The 19287-nt window shown below is 42.2% G+C and overlaps 1 long non-coding RNA gene across 1 annotated transcript; it reads right to left on the minus strand.

The window, feature by feature from the left end:
- Positions 1–17017: 17017 nt before the first annotated feature.
- LOC111096023 lies at positions 17018–18897 on the minus strand. Its single transcript, XR_005358934.1, has 3 exons — positions 18689–18897; positions 18092–18201; positions 17018–17463 (listed from the first exon to the last, which is right to left on the minus strand). It is a non-coding gene; the product is annotated as an uncharacterized LOC111096023 (long non-coding RNA).
- Between the last annotated feature and the right edge of the window lie 390 nt (positions 18898–19287).

Here is a 19287-nt window from a genome sequence, read left to right on the forward strand (position 1 = left end):
TAGGTGCAAGGTTAGCTTGTGTATTTTAGATTTTTCTAATTTTTTGAGGGAGGCTTGTATTGCAATGTGTTTCCCTCTTAGGACCACTTTTGCTGTATCCCAAAGATTTTGAACAGTTGTATTTTCATTACTTTCCATGAATCTTTAATTCTTCTCTAATTTTCTGGTTGATCCATTCATCTTTTAGTGGGATGCTTTTTAACCTCCATGTGTTTGAGTTTCTTCCAAATTTCTTCTTGTGGTTGAGTTCTAGTTTCAAAGCATTGTGGTCTGAAAACATGCAGGGGACAATCCCAGTCTTTTGGTATTGGTTGAGACTTGATTTGTGACTCAGTATGTGGTCTATTCTGGAGAAAGTTCCATGTGCACTTGAGAAGAATGTGTATTCGGTTGCTTTTGGATGGACTGTTTTATATATCTATGAAATCTGGTCCAGTGTATCATTCAAGGCCCTTGTTTCTTTGGTAATGTTCTGCTTAGAATATCTGTCATTTGCTGAGAGTGCCTTGTTGAAGTCTCCTACTATTAGTGTATTATTATCTAAGTATCTCTTTACTTTGGTTATTAATTGATTTATTTGGCAGCTCCCACATTAGGGGCATAAATATTCATGATTGTTAGGTCCTCTTGTTGGATAGACCCTTTAAGTATGATATAGTGTCCCTCTTCATCTCTTACTACAGTTTTTGGTGTAAATTCTAATTTTTCTGATATGAGGATTGCTACCCCAGCTTTCTTTTGAGGACCATTTGAATGGTAAATGGTAAACCCCTTCATTTTCAGGCTGCAGTGTCCTTAGGTCTAAAATGAGTCTCTTGTAGACAGCATATAGATGGGTCTTGCTTTTTTATCCAGTCTGATACCCTGCATCTTTTGATGGAATCATTTAGCCTGTTCATGTTCAGAGTAACTATTGAAAGAAATGAATTTAGTGTCATTGTATTACCTATACAGTTCCTGTTTTTGTGGATTGTTTCTTTGGGCTCCCTCTTTCTTTTACAGAGTCCCCCTTAATATATCTTGCAGAGCTGCTTTTGTGGTCACATATTCTTTCAGTTTCTGCCTATTCTGGAAGGTCTTTATCTCCTTCTATTATGAATGACAGCCTTGCTGGATAAAGTATTCTTGGCTGCATGCTTTTCTCATTTAGTACCCTGTATATATCATGTCAGCCCTTTCTGGACTTCCAGGTCTCTGTGGAGAAGTCTGCTGTTGATCTGCTATTTCTCTCCATATAAGTCAAGAATCTCTTGTCTCAAGTTTCTTTAAGAATTTTCTCTTTGTCTTTGAAATGTGCAAGTTTCACTATTAAATGTTGAGGTGTTGAATGATTTTTTGATTTTTGGCATTTGGCGGGGTCCTCTCTCTCTTTGTTGGATCTGAATGCCTGTTTCCTTCCCTGGTTTGGAAAGTTCTCAGCTATGATTTGCTCAAATATACTTTGTGGTCCCCTCTCTCTCTTAGCCTCTTCTGGAATCCCAATTAGATGTATATTCTTCCTTTTCAAGCTAACATTTATTTCCTAAAGCCTTTCCTCGTGGGCTCTTAATTGTTTTTCTCTTTTTTTCCTCAGCTTCCTTCCTTTCCATTAACTTGTCTTCTATGTCATTCACTCTCTCTTCCACTTCATTAACCCTAGTAGTTAGATAATCCAGTTTGGATTGCATCTCAGTTAAACTATTTTTAATTTAGGCCTGATTAGATCTAAATTCTGCAGTAACAAAGTCTTTTTTGCTTTTACACTTTACACTTTTTTTCCAGAGCCACCAGTAACTTTATAATTGTACTTCTGAATTGACTTTCTGACATTGCATTGAAATCCAAATTCTGTACCTCTGTGACAGACAGTATTGTTTCCAGTTCTTTCTTTTGTGGTGAATTCTTCCTTCTAGTCATTTTGTCCTATGCAAATTGGCTGTATGAACAAGCTGAGTCAAAAATATAAACCATAACCTTAGTAAAATACACCCTAGATGAGACCAGAAAATAAAAGAAAAAGAAGAACAGAACAAAATAAAACAAAAGGACTCTAAAGTGAAAAACAAATTCTAAAACAAAGTAGTAAAAATAAAAAACCAAAAATGAAGAAAAAAAAAAGAAAGGAAAAAAGGATGGTGGTGGTGGTAGGGAAGTGGTTGTAGAGAGGATGTAGTCTCCCTGAGGGGACCTAGAGGGTGATGCTCTTGGTTCTGAATGTATTTTCTTCTGTATGTTAGAAGGTGCTGACTCCCAAATTTACATAAACCAGTATTACTTATATAAAGACCCAACATTGACCACAAAAACATGAACAAGATAAAATAGGGGGGCAGAATGGAAAGGAAGACAGAATATAATCTCACAGAATGAACCAACACATTGTTCCACTTGGTTCTGGGTGTATTTTGGTCATGTGTTAGAAGGTACTAATTTCCACCATTGTAAAACAAAGTGAGATGAAGAAAACAAAAAACAAAAACCCATATCTCGGATATCTATGAAAATTAAATTGAATGCTTTGAAGGTAATCCAGAAATGAAAAATAAATCTAAGACATGTACTTGTAGAAATACAAAAGTCAAAAAGGAAAAAAAAAAAAACTTAAAAATGAGAGTTGGTAAAATATTGAAGTTAAGGTGGGAAAAGAGAAAAAATATTGGAAATTTTTAGTCTGGTATAAAAATGAGTCGTAATGGAAAAAGAAAAAAAGATGCCCTCTAGTTCTATATACTATTTTCCCTCAGTTCTGGAGCTTTCCAGTGCTGCTTGGTCAATAAACTTGTTCTTCCCTTGTTCTTCTAGCTGGTCTTCTGGGGGAGGGGCCTGGTATGCTGATTCTCAGGTGTCTGCCTGGGCGGAGATGCTCCGCCCCTTGCCAGGTGCTGGGCTCAGTATGAGCTGTTTATCCTGGGGGGGCCTTTGTTCCCTAGACGCCCTGCCTCTCCCAGGCACAAAGTGAAACAAAGGGAAAAAAATGGTGGCAGCTAGATTTCTAGCTCTGGAGTGGACCTCCCTGTGAGTAACTAATTGCAGTCTCCCAGTCCACACTGGCCCAGATGCTCTTGGGGACAGGTGTGGGTGCACTGATCTGGACAGCTTGCCAGGTGCCCAGTGGTAGGAGAGTTTTTGCTTTCCTGTGCCCTCCCTGCTTCTGCCTGTCCCAGGGTGAAAGGAGGATAGCGGCTTTGTCCGCTTTGGCGCCCTCAGATCCAGGGCCTTGAGCTGCTGGACTCGTGCCCCTGGGGACTGCTTCTCCCAAAGGAAATGGAGGACAGCCACCTCCATCTGTTGCTGGGCTGTAGGGTAAAGCGTATTCCGGAGCTGACCAGCAGTCTTCTCCCAAATACTCCGGATGGCTGTGGCGCTCCAGCCCTTTACCAAGATCAGACTGTGATTTGCGGTGAGCTTTCCCCTGGGTGCCCCTCCTCTTATTTGACTCTGGGAATCTTTTTTTTTTTTTTTTTTTTTTTTTTAAGATTTTTAAAAGTGTATTTATTCAGAGAGAGAGAGGCAGAGGGAGAAGCAGGCTCCATGCAGGGAGCCTGACATGGGACTCGATCTCAGGCCTCCAGGATCACACCCCGGGCTGCAGGCAGCGCTAAACCACTGCGCCACCGGGGCTGCCCCACTGGGGGAATCTTGATGCTTCACTGCCCCTCCTGCGATTTTGCCCGATTTCCCTGCTAAGCACTTTTCTGTCAGGGAAAACTCAGGCACGGATTTTTAAAGTTCCCGCTTGTCCAGGGGTGGGCTTTCCTGCTCCAGAGGCTTTCACCACTCCACTTTAGCCTTGGTAGTCACGGTTCCCCTCCCCTACTTCATTTCTTTTTTATTTTATTTTTTTGCCGTCCTACATTGTTAGAAGCAAAAACTTTTCTCTGTAGCATTCCAGCTCTTCTGTCTTTCCATCTCAGGTCAAATTTGTAGGTGTTCAGGATGTTTTGAATGTTATCTAGGTAAGTTTGTGGACCAGATCAGTTGAGGACCCCTACTCTTCCTCCATCTTGCCAGTCCCCCGGTTGGGGATTTTAAAAAGCTATGTGTTTCAGTTTTTAGCCAGTATAATTATTCTTGCTAAGAAAGATGAGAGGATTAACATGTAGGAGTTTCTTCCTATTACTTTTGTTTCTTGATTTTTAAAAATTACACTATTTTTAATTTTCCAGGTTTATAACATTCACATTCAGTGATTTAAATATATTTCCCCATAGTTCTTTATTCTTGGTTCTACATTGAAATAGATCTAGTGCTCATCATTAGCCCTGTTCACATGTCTTCTGCATTCCTGAATTATTTATTTAAGGTCATCCCTCAGTTGTCTGGATTTCAATAGAAGTCATTGTTTCCAGAATGATTTATAAGTCTTGTATTGCTTGAGCATCATCCTGGACTGGGTATGGCATTCTCAAGATACACTTTCTTTCATTTAGAACCTTGTGGACATTATTCCATTGTCTGCTGAAATTGAATGATGCTGTGGAACTGTCTGAGGATAGCTAGAATTTTTTTTCTTCCTTGTGGGTAATTTATTCTTGTTCCTGGGTATGGGAGGAATTCTTTCTGTATGATCCCAGCTTAACTGGGATATATTCGGTATTAAGCATTCTTAATAAAATTTTCCCTTTAGAGCCAAAAAGTCATTATTCTTTTTATATCAGGACAATTTTTTGGTATTATGTCTGTAAGCACATCTTCTTAAATCTTTGTTGGATTAGCAGTTTAAGAAATCAAATATCCATATGTTGGGTACCTTTTGTCTTCCATAGCTGTCAACTTCTCTTGAACAGTTTTAAGATGTTTGTCATTTTAATTGTAATGTAAGACTTTTATTTCACTAATTCAGTTTACCACACAAAATCACTTCTTTGCTGTCCTGAAGTATTTAGTGTTCCAAAATAGTGTTGTTTTGGTTCTCAATTTGTTTCCTTAATTCTTTAGTCTCCGTTCAGAAAATCTCATTCTATTGTTTTCATTTTCTTGTTTGGAGCTCTTGTTTTATTGAGATTTATGTTCTTATTTGTTGCTGGTATGAAGTAGCACATAAGGGATTTCTTCCTTTCTTTTGAGTCATGTTTCCTTCTTGCTTCAGTTTTTGTTTTATATTTGCATGTTTTTCCTCCCTCCCTCCCTTCTTCCTTCCTTCCTTCTTCTTCTTTTTTTTTTTTTTTTCTTCAGTAAGTTTGCATAGTTTCTGTGACCTTTCTTTTCATCTTATGCTTGGGCAGCTCTGACCAGACATTCTATTTATAATTATATAGTGTGGTTGACTTCTTAACTCTCTTTCTACCCTATCTGAAACCAGATTGTTTCCTCTCCAAGCTATATTTCAAAGGCTAGGTAGTTTGTGTTCCATGCACTTATTTGTGGCCTGGGGGAATGGTGGAGGGAGGGAGAGAGATCCAGGGAAAAGTTGCTTTAGTCTACAAAGGCAAAAATGCTTTCTGTTACAATTGGCTGAGCCCTATTCTCTCTTCTAAATTATACCAGTATCCTGGATCAAGGTTCACTCCACTAGTGTGTGTGTGGGATATATTCCTATCTCCCCAGGGGTTGGGCCAGTGTTTAGGTTTAGAGCTTTTTCTAGGTGTTCCCTTTCTCTGTTCCTGGACTCTCCCTATTTCTTCCCAGCAGCCCTTTCTCCTATTTCTATATCAGAAGAGAAAAGGGTATGAATTGGGAGATTAAGTAAAACTTCTCTGAACTTTATTTACTTAAAGGGACAACCTCTATGGGATAAGGGTGGTTTGAGAGCCATGCCATGTTGTAATTTTTGTTTTGCCCCAGAATTTTGTGTTCCTTTCTTTAGTTGACATTTCATTAGTTTATCCTGTTGGTCTTTGATTGCTGTTGATGACTGTTTGGTTTTGTACTGGTTTAGCTGTTTTGCTCATTTTATTAGGTGTTGGGAATGGGGAATTTTGAGATGGAATTTCAAACACTATCTTAAACCTCTAGACTTGGAATTTCTGAAGTTGTGTTCAGACCACCAATTGCCCACAGGCCACATTTTGATTTTTAAAAATCCTCCCAGGCCCTTGTCCATATTCATTCAACTGATCATTGACTCAACAACATTTATGTTTAAGACACTGTGGTGATTATATTGTTTCTTTTTTTTAAAATTAATTAATTTATTTATGATAGACATAGAGATAGAGAGATAGAGAGAGAGAGAGAGAGAGAGAGGCAGAGGCACAGGAGGAGGGAGAAGCAGGCTCCATGCCAGGAGCCCCACGTGGGACTCGATCCCGGGACTCCAGGATCGCGCCCTGGGCCAAAGGCAGGTGCCAAACTGCTGAGCCACTCAGGGATCCCGATTATATTGTTTCTTTACTATTGCTTCCAAATCACATACTGTATATCTCCATATTACATTATCCAAACAGCTTAACTGAGTTGAGAACATTTTCATACCAAAAAGGAGAAGGAGGCAAAGGAGAAAAAAGAAAAAAGAAAAAAGGAAAATTTAAGCAACTTTTTTCAAGTTATTAGAAGCTATTTGATTTTTAAACACATTCTTTCAATTTTAAAAACTCTTCTGGCAATGTTCACTCTAGAACCAGCTCATGAACAGACATATGCACAAACAAACAAAGAAAAAACCCACCCCCAAAATCCTGGAGTTGTTTAAAACTTTGTCATCAGCCCTGCTATTTATTAGTCTTCCAACTTCCTGTTGAACCACTGTCTTAAATTTTTGCTATTTCCTGATACTTTTTTTATTTTTTAAACCACAACACTCATTACTTACCTCAATTTACATATGAAGGAACCAAGGCTTAGAAGGTGTGACTTTCCAACACTGCTGGTAAGGGTAAGGGGGAAGCAGATAAGAAATGGAGTTTGACACAATCCCTATCCTTGTTGTCCAAATAATACTGGCTCTTGCTATTTTGAAATATATGGGATGTTTTTACTTACAGGGAATAAAATTTAGAACTTGCTTAAGGTGAAAAACCATTACATATATAATTTTGCACATTTTTTTTACCCAAGTCTACATCATTAGCATTTTTAATTCTCCTCAATGTTCCAGATGTCATTTTTAGTGGCTATGTCATAATTTACAAGCAATAGTCTACTGTTGGACATTTAGTTTTTAGTTGTTATTTGCCTGTAAAAGCTGAGAAAGTAATCAACATATTTGTGACATGTAGCTTTTGCTTTTGTTGAGTTATTTCTCTGGTATAAGTTTCCAGGAATGAAATTATTAGAAATGTTTCATAATGCTGCTTTCCAAAGAGGCCATCCTGATTTATAATGGCACCTGTAATGAATGAGGTTCTAGATTCTCTCCAACTTGGCCTGCATTACATATTGTTTATTTTGTGAAATTTTGCCAAATTGAGTAGGTTTAAAATGATATGTCAAGGTTGCTTTAGCCTGAATTAAAATTTAACAGCATGGATTTTCCCCCCTATGCTTCTTTAAAAGACGATTTATACTGGCCCATACAAATTACCTATTTTACCTATCTATCTATTGGGTCTTGAAGTGTCTATATAAATCTGAATTACCTCAGGATTTGACATGTTTATTCTAAATATTTTCCCTGTTTTTTTTTTTCCACATTTAAATTTTTAAAACTTGAGGCACAATTTGCATATAGCAAAAATCCATCCTTTTTGGGGGTTTTGATAAAGGCACAGGGTTGTGTCACTACAACATTCAAGAAGAATTCCATTACCCCCCAGATCCCCTTGCACCCCTTTGTAGTGAACCCCTTTCCTCTCTCCCAGACCCTGGTGACCACCGATCTGTTTCCTGTCCCACAATTTTGCCTTTTCTAGAACATCTTATAAATGGAAATATGCTCTGTGTAGTCTTTTGAGTCTGGCTGCTCTCCTGTAAATGGGCTGTGTTCCTCCTCCTTGTGGAGCCCTGCTCCATTCTGTGGCTGGAGCAACTCGTTCACCCCTCTGTCTGCTTTAACTCTTCTGTTTAGTTTTGTGCCTTCTCCCTTTCTAAAATTTTTGACTTTTCAATACTTATCTGTCAGCCAGTCCTTTCCTTTGCAATCACTTCTGTTGAGATTTTGATTCAGCAATTTCTTTTGCAAATAGGAGAATTCTAGGAAGTATAATCCATATGTTTGTCCATTGTCCTTTCATAGAATGGCCACCAGTTGTCGATGCCTCAACTCCCACCACCGTGGGCAAATCCATGTTGGGTAAAGTGGCCACAATCCTGAGGCTCCCTTGCTGGCAGCTTTCAATTTCAGTGGAATTTTAATCGGTTAGTGGCAGACATGAAAATGCCAAAAATTACACATGTTCTCCTGGAGGCAAGAATAGATGCCTGACACAGCATGGATGCAGTGCACTGAGGTATGTGAAGAAGTGGGGTGGCATCTCACCTGATTGGGATACCTTGACATGCTGGGAGTAAACATTACTTTAAATTCAAGGAGATGGTTTGTTTTTTATATCAGTTGAACACTCAATAGACATTCTCCTTGGCAACTTCTTTTTTTTAAGTTTTATTTATTTATTTGAGAGAGAGAGCAAGCACAAGTGGTGGGTGGGTGGGTACAGGGGCAGAGGGAAAGAGAGTAGCAGACTCCCTGATGAGCAAGGAGCCCCATGCAGGGCTCGATCCCAGGACCCTGAGATCATGACCTGAGCTAAAGGCAGATGCTTAACTGACTGAGCCACAGGTGCCCCTCTCCTTGGCAACTTCTTAAAGCAGCTGATAGATTGTCTCCAGTTCTTTACCTGGGTCATTTTAGGAATCCGAGCTTTCTTGGAGATCCGTGGGCAAAGTAGAAAGCTTATGGGACCTGATTAGTGTGAGGATTCTTGTACCCTACGGAGAAGGGACCATGTGATAAAGAATCTGGGTTTTTTCCATATCTCTGGTCATGGCCAGAGATGCATGAAACATCCTCCTGTTCCTCTTGGCAGGAGACCTTGCTGAATAGGAACAGCCGTTCTGGACCCTGGGGATTAGTGCCTGTTGCCATAACTAGACTGTAACCTCCATGAGAGCAAGGGCCACGTTCGTTTTTGTTGCTCTTGTATCCTCAGAAAATAGCACTTGCTAAATGTTTTATTAAATGGCTGAATGGATGAATGGAGAACTAATACGCTGAAAACTTTTTGGTCCATTTCCTGAAGCTACAAAGGCATGCATCACAGAAATTCATTCGGGAAGCTGACCATGTTCCCCTGCTGGTGCAGTCGGAAATGAGTTAGGAAGGCAGACCTTGAGATGGAGCCAAAGGAGCCACTTAACAGGCTTTGGCTATAGCATCTGAGACTCTGAAGATTTTGATGAAAAGTGAACCCAAACCTGTGCTGTGGTGGCTCAAAAATGTCCAGATTCTCTATGAGGAACTAACTCTGCAGGCTAGAAAGGCAGGGCTCATCCTGATAGGGGATCTCTGCCAGTTTTGGGGGCGGGTGGAGGGAAGATTCAGAGGAATGGACATAAGACAGCTCCTTGGCACAAGAAGGTACCCAAAGTAGGCTATGATTTAAGTAAAATACATCTTCTGAACCTGTTTCCTGAGCCCTTATACCCTCTGTCCACATCCTTAGTCTTCCTTTCTTCCTTGTAAGATACCTTGTAGCCACCACCAGGGGATGCATCTTCAGTCAGCTGTGGAATATAGGAGTTGTCCTCATGGATTGTTAATCTCAGCCTAATCTGAGTGACACTAATTTAACAGAATGATCTCAAGCCCCAGTGGAATGCAAACTTGGTGACATGGGTCCCGTTGATAAGGATCACGGCATGTCCTTGGGTTGGCAGGTGCTGTGTGGAGGGAAACTTTATAAACCCAAACATCTTTGTGAATCCACTAATTTTTTATTTATTTGTGTGTTTGTTTTCAGTGGTCATACTCTGTAGACAAAACAAGTTGTTTGACTTTTTCTTTTTGTAACCATTTGCTTCAGAATTAGGTATGGAACAGAGTCCAAAACCCTGTATCCCAGTAGACACTGCTAATTTCCAACATGGAGAAGTTTGATAGAGACAGATGCTATGCAGGGACTCTGAAAAACAGCCAGAAATGACAGAAATGCAAACTGCATTCACCTCCCCACTGTTCAGCTCCAGCTGGATGTCCCATGGAAACTTGGAGCTTCCTATGCAAAAACTGAACACATCCCATCCCCTGGTGTCCTCTTTTAGCGATAAATCCACAAATGTATCTACTTGTTAACGTGGATACTCGGTAGTCATTTTCAACTTCCATCTTTCCTTCACCCCCATATCCAGTCACCCACCAAGTCCTGATGATTCTACTTCCTAAATGTCTCCATAGTCTTTGAACTCTTCCTCTTCTTCACCATCCTCTAGCATCTCCAGCCAGGGTTACTTGAGAAGAACCTCCTGACCAGTCTCCCTACCTTCATTATCGGCTCTCCTTAAATCTGAGCGTACAAGGGGCCTATACAGATATTTTGCATTCTCCTAGGATAAAGGATAAAGATCCTTCATGATCTCACCTTTGTGAGGTAGTCTGGCTCTATGCCCTTCCTTGCAATCCAGACTCTGGCCATACAAAATTCTCTCAGTTCCTGCAATTTGTAGGCCACTCTCTACATGTAGGCCACTCCCCTCCATCCTGATGCCTGGCACCTTATTTCTGCTGTCTGCTCATTCATTAAGCCTACTTAGACATCTCTCCCTGGTGCCCCAATGTGGCAGAGCGGGGGGGGGGGGGGCTTCCCATGCATCCTTCTAGTGCCCTTTATTTTCCTCACCATGGCAAGCATCAGGCTGTGTCATAGTTGCCCGTTCATCATTGTAGTTTCGTTACCTATGACAGAGCCTGGCACATAGTAGGTGCTTAATAAGTATTTGTACAATGAATGAACAAAAACAAGAGAGACATTGGCTTGGCACAGAATGAGCATATTAAGACCTAGTAGGTGGGGCAGTTGGGTGTGCAATCAGTTGGGCATCCACCTCTTGGTTTCGGCTCAGGTTATGATTTCAGGGTCATGAGATCAAGCCCTGCATCAGGCTATGTGCTCAGTGCAGTCTGCTTGAGACTCTTTCTCTCCCTCTGCCCTTGCCCCCTGTCCTGCCCCACTATGCTCTCTTTCTCTTTCTAAAATAAATAAATCTTTTTTTAAAAAGACCTAATAGGCTACCAGGATATATTAATGAGAAATTTTGGCTTTGTGGGTAATGATAGGATTATTTCTAATTTCTTTCTTCCCTCTCTTTCCATTCTTTTACTACTCCTTCTTTTGACTATACATTTTCTAAAATTTCTACAGTCAACATGTATTTCTTTTCTGGTAGTATAAGAAAAAAAATGATTCACTCATTTTATTGCCTCCCAAAATGAATTTTGCACTCTAGATTTTGAATTTTGCATCAATAGAGGAGACACTGAACCCTGGGTGCTGCTCCTTGAAGGCCAGTAGCAACCCTTTACTCTGGATGCATTTTTCCCATTTAGCTACATTTCAGCATTTCAAGGATTTTCACCCAATTAAGATAAATGTACTTGGATGAAATGGCTTTTTTTTTTCAAAAAGTCTTTAAAATGCTAAAATAAGCAAAATAGCAAAGGACATTTAAAAGGAAGCGAAAACATTGAAGGGATGAAATGCTACGTATCATGGAAAAAGGAATTACTCTTGACACATGATTGTTATAAATATAAAATTAAGGTGGACACGTCCTCGGACGAATGAGCAGAATGGGCTCAAGAATGGAAACAGGGAAATGACTCCCTGGCGTATGCGCCATGCAGGACCATCTAGGTGACTGTACCACGTTCTGTTTATTCTATGTGGTCCTTCACTGTGGGGCCCCACCCATCCTACCTGCGGGTAGGTGGCCCTTGATTAAGGGAAACCATTCTTTCCAGGTCAGTCACCTAGGTGCCAGGGATTCCTTGGATAGGAAAAGGGGGCTGGAAGTTTTATCAGGTAGGGGAGAAGGAAGGGTCTTGTTCTTTGGATCTAAACTTCAGGGAATCAAAATGTCTAGGAAAGTGCTTCTTTTCTGCATCTGCCTCCCAGCTGGTTCCTTCTCCCTATATCCATTTGTTCCAGTTACCCAGCACTACACAGTGCATTCTCCACAACAGAGTGGTGTTAGACAAACAATATTTGCATTTGTGGATTCTGTGTGGGAAAAATTCAAACAAGACACAGTGGGGACAGCTTGTCTATCCACCAGTGTTTGGGGCCTCAGCTGGGACAGCTGCACAAGGCTGGTGGCTGGAGTCATCTGAAGGCTTTTTGACTCATCTGTCTCGTGGTTGATGTCAGCTATTGGCTGGCGGCCTCAGTTTCTCTCAATATCACTTCTCTCCCTGTGAGCTTCCACCTGGGCTTTGGTCATCCTTATAAGCAAGAGGAGGGCTTCCACCAGAGCAAGTGTCTCAAGAGGGACGAGCTGGGCGGAAGCTGTATCCTTTGGATGACCTGTCTTTCAGAGTCACACGGTACCTCCTCTACTGGGGAGAAGAATCCCAGCTCCTGTCCTGACTCAGGGGTGGGAACTGGGACCCTACCTCTCATGTGGCCAAGTCATGCTGGAAGAGCATGTGGCATAGAAGATCTTGTTGTGGTCATTTTGCGACTACCTTGCTCCAAGACCTTCAGGAGCATACATTAGAAGCCTAGGATAAAGGTTACTCTCCCTGTATATAGACTCTCCCTCTCCCCACTGCCCAGTGAGCAGTCCCTCAGACCTACTTTCTGGTTCTCTAACATACCAAGATCCTGATCCACTCAGGGCTTTCACACAGGTTCTTCCCACATCTACAGTCTTCATTCCAGCTGTACAGGCTGGCTGCTTCTCTACAAGTCTTAGATTAAAGATTAACCCTCCCATGAGGTCTTCTTTCCTGGGCACCCTGAATCAGCTCAGATATTCTGTATCACTGTGTTCTCTTCGTTTCCTTTATTGGCGTAATTCCTTTGGGATTATGTATTGATTTCTTGGTTAAGTACCAGATCTATGCCTATTTTATTTTTATCCCCATTGTCTAGCACAGTGCTTGGCACATGGTATTCACCAATGGAGATGCGTTAAAGGAATAGATGCTACATGGTGTCCACCTCAGAGAGGCTGGCTAGGAGCTGGAACCTAGGGTTGGCGTAGATCCCCAGGTGATCGTATTTCCAGTTAAGTCCCTATGTTTAGATCCCCTTTGCTCTTCCCTGGTATTTGCAAACCTTCATAAACATACTTCATTCAGCCTTGACCCCGATGAGCTAAGGTTCCTCATTATTAAGGCCAAGAAGAGCGTTAAATGGGAAGCAGCGCCCCCTAGTGGCCAGAATGCTGGTGGCGGTGCCGGATCCCCATGGGAAGGCAGGGGTCTGGGCTCAAGAGCTGAGATCCAGCTGCCCCTACCCACATGGAGATTCATTGAGATTCGTTTCCCCATTCTATCCTTGGGGAATCTGGGTTTTATCGATATTAGTGAAGGTCACTTTTGACTACAATTGGAAAGACCCCATCACATAAGTGTGCTTACCAAGGGCTGCTGTGTCATGTGTGAAACGTCACAATTATTTAAAATGTGACTCTTAGTAGCTGTCACTAGGCGAACTGACTTACGGCAGCTGTGACTTACCTTTGGCTTATAGCTTCCATTAATAAAAAACCACATAATTACGCCCTGACCTCACTGCTAATCCTCTTCTGTTTGCACACTCCGTCCTCTTTGCTGATCTTCAAACCCATGCAGAATGCCCCATCTCAGGGCCTTTGTGTTTGCTGTTCTCTCTGCCTCAGGTACTCTTGCCCCAGAGTACATGGCCCACACCTCATCTCCTCAAATCTTTGTTCAAAGAACATCTTCTCCACAAGGCCTTCTCTGACCATCCTATTAACAGTTGCAAACTTCCTGCTAAGGTGGGCCCCATCTCTTCTCCAAAAAACTTAGCTCCTTTTCATGTCCTGTAATAATGCTAATGGCCTGACTGTTTCCACCAGACTTAAGCTCTAGGAGGGGCAGGAATTTTTGTTTCCTTTCTTCGCCGATGATCTCCCAGCTCCTAGCACAGAGCCTCGAACATAATTGTTCAATGAATGATTTAACATACTTGTTAAATGAATGATTAAACAACTCTGTTAATAACCATTCTTTATGCTGGGCATTTTACAAACCATTTTAATGATTCACTCCAGCAACCTATTAGATTTTTTTTTTTTTTTTTTTTTGGTCTCTGTTTCATTGAAGAAGAAGCAGGCTCAGGGAGGTCAAGTCATTTGCTTGGGGGAACACAGATACTACTTGGCTGAATTTGGAGTAGAATTGAAATGTGTCTAACTTCAAGGTCAATGCTCTGTTCTGTCCCTTATCGATGCAGACACCCAACCCTGCTCCGTGGTGGTGTGAGGAAGGGCAGGGTCCAACAAGAGCAGGCATATAGTTCTAGGGTCAGAAACTATGATCTGGGCAGGAAGTGTCAGGGATGTGGGTTGTTCTCCACATCATTCTACAGAGGCTGCAGGCCGGAGGAAATGGCTGTGAATTTCAGGATAGTCCTATCTGTAGCAGCCTGACCTGAAGGCCCTGGAGAGATGTATTCCACCTTGATTACACGTTGGTCAAACTTCCCAAAGAAACCATGGTTCTGAAAGAGTGGAATTTAGGGAGTTCTGTGTCTCACATCGATAATCATGACTATAAATGGTTATGGACTATATGATGATAAATATGGGGAGTCTTTTTAAATACAAGACCTTTTTCCTTAACACAAGACATTTTAAACTAAGTGCCTGCCATGTGACTGCCCTGTCACATGTGACTGCAGGGATTCAAAGGAAGAGGCTGAAGGAGTCTGGTCTAGTACTGTGAGGTTCCCTCTCATAGCTTGGAGATAAGCTGGACTGAGAGATCTGAGTTCTGAATGGGGCTCTTCAGGGACCCTAAACCTGAGCAAGGGAGTTTGATGGTATAAATCCACAGTCCTCAAAGTGTGGTCCTTGGACCAGCAGTGTCAACATCGTCTGGAACCCTTTAGAAATGCAGACTCTTCCCTCTTCCCTATCCAGTGCTGATCTGGAGTCCAGCAGCCTGGTTTTAACAAGCCTTCCAGGTGGTTCTGAAGTTTGAGAATCACTGGTGCATACCTTAATCCAAAATAGAGCCTCAGTGACTCTCTGGTTCCTTCAGTAATATTTGTCCTCATGCCCCACCAGGTGTGCTGTGGGATCTAGAGTCAAAGGTGGGTTTGAATGCCACTTTGAATGCAAGGGTAGTTAATTTCTCTGGGCCTCAGTTTCTTTCTCATTAAAATGAGGATAAGGAACACCTGCTTTATAGGGTGATTATATACATATATGAAAGGAGACAATGTGTATGAAGTTCCTGGCATATAGTGTGTATTTAGTACCTTTCTTTGGTATTTGCCTCCTGCCTCCCTCCTCCATTAGCTGGATGTTTTTGGTTATGAGCAATAAAAAGCAGTTCACAGTAGCTTAAGGAAAAAAGAAATGCTTGATGGGTTCAAGGAAGTCTTTGAATAATACTTGCTGCTTCTAGTTTCTCTCATCCCACTTATTTTGAACCCACTCTCATCAGGGTTTTGTACCTCTGCTCCTCCACTGAAAGTGCACTTCAGGTTTCCAGGGGTGACCTTGAGGCTAAATCCAATGGCCTTTTCTGAGACCTTATCTGATAGTACTGAACACAGTTGGTCATGTTCTCCTTGATGTGCTTTCTTCTCTGGCATTGGGGACAACCTCCTCCCCTGATCCTCCTCCCATTGCTGGGTGGTCAGTCTTCTGTGCTGAGTAACCATAATTCTTTAGCTATCTAAAGGCTCACAGCCTGCAGAGCTTGGGCCTTGGGCCTCTTCTCCTTTCTACCCATACTCTCTTCCTAGGTGATCTCATCCAACTTCATAGTTCTGATGCTAACCATATGCTGCTGCTGCCTTGCCAATTTATATCCTTAGCCTGGACCTCTGCCCTGGATTCTACTCTGGAATATTCACCTGCCTTTGCAGTGTCTTTACTTAGATGTCTGAGAGGTTTCTCAAACGCTGACATGTCCAAACAGAGCTTCCGATAGCCCCCATTCCCCGCCTACCACCAAATCCTCCTCTGCCACAATTTTCCCATCTCTACTTTAATTGTCAGACCAGTGTCATGTGCTTACTTCTGGAAACGGGTAGTGGGTTAGGAGTGGTGGAGGTTATCCTCTCCCAAGTCAATGGATTGAGAATCAGAAAAAGCATGTCCTTCCAAAGGAAAATTGAGGTTGCTGTTACCACAAGAGAGTGAATGGCTGCTGAGAAAACAAAACCACAACTGCACTCTTCCCTCTAATTTTAGAATTATTTGAGATATCTGACAGGTGGAAGTCTCAGGAAGCAGAGAACAGCTTGCAGCATGGCACAGAAGCTGTGGCACTTGGTTTGGGAGTCTGAAAACAGTGCCTTGTCTAGGAGTATGATGAAAAGAAAATCCACAGGCCACCTCAAACCAACATCTCCTGCCTCTTGCATGGGAAGTGGGCCATCAAAGCCTGAGGCAGCTCCCAGCTTCACAGACTCATGACTCACACTCAGAAACTTCTAGGATGATAAAAGCTGGTGTATTAGTTATCTACTGCCATGTAACAAATCACCACAACTTAGTGGCATAAAACAACATGGCTGTGTTCTCTCAGTTTCTGTGGATCTGGAGTCTAGGCACTGCGGGAGCCCAGATTTGGACCTAAGCAGTTTTGTTCTTAACAAAGGTCATGTCTATTCATATTTTCTGAATTTTAAAGGAATCTATGACCACCCCCCCCGCACACACACACACACACACACAAAGTTAAGAATCACTGGACCAGTTTACTACTGGCATCCCATGTTTGTAGGACTCTTTCTGATGCAAATGATAAATGCCCAGTTCAGTTTAGCTTAAGCCCAAAAGATAATTCACTAGGTATTGTAACTGGGAAGGTTGGGTGTTTCAGGCATGGTTGGATCTAGAGGTTCAAGAGATATTTCAGAATATCATTCTCTCTTTCTCTCTCTCTCTCATCAACTTGGCCTGTCTTTGAATATTGGCTTAATTATGCAGTTAGGCAACCCATTGAGAGCCCATGGCTTATCCTCCAGCTGACAACCTCAGCAGGGGAGGGAGTTCCCTTTCCAGTGGCCAGATACTAATTCAGGAAAGATTCTTGTTTGGCCCCTGGATCTCAAGTCCATTCATGGGCCAATCCCTGTTCTTAGAAGATAGGTTAGTGTATTAGATTCCCATTGCTGTTGTAACAAATTATCACAAACTTGGTGGCTTAAAACAACACAAACTTATTATCTTATGGTTCTGTATTTTAAAAGTCTGATGCAGGTCCCACTGGGCTAAAATCAAGGGGTTGGCAGGCTTGTATTCCTCCTGAAGGTACTAGTGGGGAATCTGTTTCCAGCTTCTTCCAGCTTCTAGAGGCTGCACACATTCCTTGGCTTGGGGCCCCCTTTCATCTTCAAAGCCAGCAAGGAAGCATCTTTCTGACACTGCTTCCATCCTCACATCTCTTTCTCCAATTGTCTCCCTCTGCCATTTTTAAGAACACATGTGATTACATTGAGCCTACATAGCTAATACAAGTTACTGTCCTTTGCTGAAGGTTAGCTAATTAGCATCCCTAATACCGTCTGCAATCTTTATTCCTCCTTGCCATGTGAGGTCACATCTTCACAGGTTCTGGGGATTAGGATGTGGCTCCTTTGGGAAGCCATTATTCTGCCCATCATGGGTAGGAAAGATAGTTTGTCAACCTGGTTCACATGGGACGTGGGGCAGGGTGCCATGACGGACAAACCCACAAGTCCTCCTCATGGGCTGGGGACAGGTTTCTCAAAGAAACAGTGAGTGGCATGAGAGAAGAGGACATGCCTACTTCATGTTCCTTCTGAGGGTATAGGCAAGCTCTAGCAAGCATCTGTTTGCTGAATAGGACTCTCATATGCCCCCTTGAAGCTGCTTTATGTTAAAAGACTTGTGATTCCAAAGTGGAAGTGCCCCATTGTGATGGTTAATTTTACAAGTCATCTACTTCTCTGAAGAGCCCTGACTAATGTGCACCCATGGAAAGAGAGTCAGGAACCCTGCCTCTGTCCCTTGCTGAAACAATGTTGAAGGTTCAGTCAAATGTGGGAATTCTTGAATCCTCAGGCCTCACCTGGATGAAGTTGGAGAGACACCATCCTAGAGGAAGGAGTCAGTATGACAAACTTCTGACAGGCTTTCTCTTAGAGGGCAGCACATTCTCCAGTTGGAGGTAATTCTCACCTGTAACAAAAGAGAGCAATGGGTCAGAATCTATCACAGCAGCACCTTTTCTCTGTCACCTGCAAGAGGCGAACAAGATGGTGCAGATGTTGGCTGGGAGTCCAGTGTTCCCTGGTGCTTTGCATAAGAGACAGACACTCCTTCTACCCCCAGAGTTCTTCTGTGGTCTGCTCTGCATTGGAGGGGAGAGGCATGCTTCCAGCTCCAAGCACATCTGTGTCCCCAGCCTCATTTGTCCTGGGTGGGCACCCACCCAAGAGTCTTAGGGTTCATGACACAGCTTAGATGTGGAGACAGAGGTGACAGGGGACTCCAGGCCAGGACACTGTCAGAGCACAGGTAGACAGACATTGCCTGCAATGGACTGAATGTGTCCCCCCACATTCCTATGTTGGAATCCTCATTCCAATGTGATGGCATTTGCAGGTGGGGTCTTTGGGAGGTAATTAGGTCATGAGGGTAGAGTCCTCATGAATGGGATTGGTACCTTTGGAAGAAGAGGCCAGAGAGCTAGGTAGTTTTCTTTCTATTGTGTGAGGATCCAAGAAGATGATCATCTGTGATCCAGGAAGCAGGTCCTCACCAGCCACAGAATCTGCTGGCACTTTGATCTTGGACTTCTCAGCCTCCAGACTGTGAGAAATAACTTGTTTATTGTTTAAGTCTGTGGTATTTGTTACAGTAGATTAAGACAATGTCCTTGATAGTCTTCCAAGGCCCAGAAGAAGGCAAGAGACTGATTTATTGCTAATTGGCCTAGGGCAACTTCAGCTCCCTGTTTCTGAAGTTTGGAGTTGGTTAGAGTCCGAAACTTAGAGGTTATATATATAGATAACTGTATTAGGATTTTTTCCCCTTTATTTGTCTAAACCCTGGAGGAAGAATAACCATGGAAATTAGAAGGAAGCATGGAATATTTCTTTCTGAGAGGCTGAAAACAAGTACCAAAGTCCACTTGAGTTATTTATAGAGAGAAAAGTTTGGAGAGAGCTCTTAAAAAAAAGTGGTAGATGGAATATTACCTTCAAAATGAACATGTCTTCAAGCCTGAGAACATTCTCAAGCTTTTGGGTGGCTCACAAAGAG

The sequence above is a fragment of the Canis lupus genome, chromosome 5 (genome assembly GCF_011100685.1).
Source record: "Canis lupus familiaris isolate Mischka breed German Shepherd chromosome 5, alternate assembly UU_Cfam_GSD_1.0, whole genome shotgun sequence".
Taxonomy (NCBI): Eukaryota; Metazoa; Chordata; class Mammalia; order Carnivora; family Canidae; genus Canis; species Canis lupus.